The sequence below is a fragment of the Cryptomeria japonica genome, chromosome 10 (assembly GCF_030272615.1).
Source record: "Cryptomeria japonica chromosome 10, Sugi_1.0, whole genome shotgun sequence".
Lineage (NCBI taxonomy): Eukaryota > Viridiplantae > Streptophyta > Pinopsida > Cupressales > Cupressaceae > Cryptomeria > Cryptomeria japonica.
The window spans coordinates 732,645,952-732,649,201 of NC_081414.1; positions in this window are offsets into that span (position 1 = coordinate 732,645,952).

A 3,250-nucleotide genomic window follows, 5' to 3' on the forward strand; every position below is an offset into this window, starting at 1 on the left:
CGCTCTCACTTGATTTCTATAGCGGCTCGAAGGATTTACCGCACGAAGTCGTTCCCAAGAGTAAACGATCCCTTGCCAAGCCTCTCTTAAAAAGATAAAAAATTGAGTGTTACTAACACTTTTCTCTTGCACCTAGGACCACGAAAGCCAAGGGAGAGGATAATGTGTGTTAGAAGTATGACCACTCGACAAACTCTTTTGCACAAGTGTGCTAAACACGAAATTCACTTGTTCTTTTTAACTTGTCATCACAATGTGATTTAACTATTTGGAGATGTTGCTCCAACAACCATGGTGTTCTTTTTAACTTCAAATGCAAAATGTTTGAGTAAACTAGAACTTTGAAATCCTGGTCAACTTAATTTGAAACACGTATGCATGAAGTAAATTGTTTGCAAAATAAGACAAATTGATTGTGAATTTTTATTTGCACCAAAATGGAAGTGTGGATTGTGAGTTTTTGCTTAAGTTTGGTGCAATCAACGAAAATTTGTTTTTGTCTTGTTTTAAATACCAAATGGAGAATGTATCCTAACTTGCAAGAATGAATTTTTTTTTTTTTTCAATTTTAGAGCACCAAAACCAATTTTGTCTTGACTTGCAAGAAATGAAAATTTGTTTTTGTTCAATTTTAGAGCACCAAAAACAATTTTTTTTTGTCCTAACTTGCAAGAAATGAAAAATTTGTTCTTGTTCAATTTTAAAGCACCAAATGCAAAATTTTCACTTTTAAAGAAGTTAGTTTAGACCTGCACAAGAAACGAATAGTTAGTAAAATCCAAACCTAGGGGGGGCTTCCACAAGCCTAAAAAAAATTACTTTTTCGGTTACAAGGTCCTTTTTACAACGTTCTGTTACAATAGCGCCACTTTGTGTGCAAACAAAAGCGCTATTTAACACAAACGCGCTAATATTAAGACAAAAGCGCTAAAATCAAAACTTTGATAGCAAATACAAAAGCGCCAAAACAATCACAAATGTGCCAAAACAAGCATAAAAGCGCTAAATAAAGGTCAATAGCGCCAAACTTGAGACAATAGCACCAATAGCACTAGAATGTCAAGTTGCACTAGCGCTACAACGCGATCAAAAGCTCTAAGTGCGACCTGTGTGTCAAGCTCAACATTCAAACATGTTAGTTGTGTTAAAAAAAAATGTTTTTAGGTGTTTGGGTTCACATCGGGTTCACCAAATGATGCTTTGCAAAACTGACAAGTTAGATTAAAACCTATGGTAGTATAACACACACAAACAACAAGAAACAAAGATTAAAATTAGTGTTATTCAACCAAAGATTAACCCAAGCAGGCATATCAAAAGAGATACTAAGATTGTGCTAACATATTTAACTAGGGAAACAAATACAATAAGGCATCTCCAAATGCCTCCTAACATGCTCTTAGCTCCTTCTCCTTTGTTCCTCTCCTCTCCAAGTTTCAAATTAGTGTAGCTCTCAGCAGCTTTTTGCACTATGGATGCTTATGGAGGTTCAAGATTGTAGATGATTACTCTAAAATACTATGCAAATGTGAACAAGCTAGAAAATGAGATTATTATCTAGTCTAGTGTTGATTTTAATCCAAAAAGAGTAAATATAAATGCTAAATGCTCCCTAGAATTCACTATAGATTAAATGCATGTAAGTTTTTCAAGATCTGGATTATGAAGAAATGGACTCTATTTATAGGAAAAATGGAGCAATGGAGGGTTGAGATTGAGTAATCTCAACAAGGGTCAAGATTGAATGATATTCAATCCATGTGATGGCTTTCAACCCAATCCCAAGATTGTTGGGAAAAATGGTGTCTCAACCTTGCATTTATGCGAGGTTACTATTTATAGTAAGTTTTCATTTGAGCACGAAATGGTGCGAAACTCTCCCTGAAGCTTCTGGTTGGCTAGATAAGCATTCCGGTAAAGTTGCGTCGCAAGGTCACAGCTAGTTTTGAAGATATTAAAGTTTTAGTTTTGGAGGGGTGCAATAAAATATTTAAACTTAATTTTGGGGACTTTAGAGGCTCTGAAACGCCCTGAAAAGTGGTCGTAACTGGTGAAGCGGGTTACGAGGTGATAGAGCACTTCGCGAGCTTTCCGGTGCTTCAAACGGTTCATCAATCGGACACCCGGTTCGCAAGTTATGGCCTCCGGAAGTTTGTACTCCTGAAATAGGAAAAATAATTTGTATCGGATACATAAATGAGCTGTAAAAGGGAGCGACACATGTTGATGTGTTCTTTAACATGTCATAGGGCGTCTAGAAGGGAGATAAGGTCCGCTACACCTTATTGGGTGGTTTTGGCCCATGGTTTTGTAATACCGTTTGATGGTTTCTTGTATTGTATCTCTTATTTATGAGGTGTGTGAGATAGAGGTTGTGTGTAAGAGTCTTATGGCTATTGAGTTGCCTCTGAATCTCTGATTAGTGGTACTCCTGTGAAGAGCTTGCTCTGCAAGTATGTTGTAATCTGTTTTTGATTGCTGAATAAAATATTGAGCTGCTTTTGGAGGGTGGGGTTTTTCTCCCGAAAGGGTTTTCCCCACATAAATCATTGTGTTGTGGTATGAATGCTATTATATCTATTTCTATTTTCTGTAACTGTTGTAATGATCTGAAATTTTTTTGCATTACCCTCCTCTCAAGGTTAGTGTAGGAAGTTGTTTCCGCTACTTAACTTCCTTACAAGTGGTATCAGAGCCTGATCACCTTTGGTTTCAATTGTGGGCAGTTGTGTTTTTTGAACTAATCCAGATTTGAGTGGGAGCTTGTGCAGAAGACACTTTTTGATCTTGTTGCAAGAATATTCAGATGGTGAGTTCGTCAGGGAGAATAGAGGTGGAGAAATTTAATGGAAGTAATTTTGAGATGTGGAAGCTGAAGATGGAAGATTTGCTAATAGATCGAGATCTTTGGGATGTTGTTGATGCGAATGTCCAAAGGCCCTTAGATCCTACTGCGGCAGCTCAGTATGATGTTATGGACCGAAAAGCCAAGGGTCTAATCAGACTATGCTTGGCAGACTCTGTTCTAATCAATGTCCATGAAGAAAACTCTGCAAAGAAGCTATGGACTAAGCTTGGTGAGATGTATCAAGTGAAATCTTTATTAAATCAAATTTTCTTAAGAAAGAAATTGTATTCCTTGAAGATGGAAGAGGATGGACGAATTGCAGACCACCTGGAAGCATTCAATATGTTGGTGGCTCAATTAGTATCCGTCGGTGTTAAGATGGACGAGGAGGAGAAATGTCAG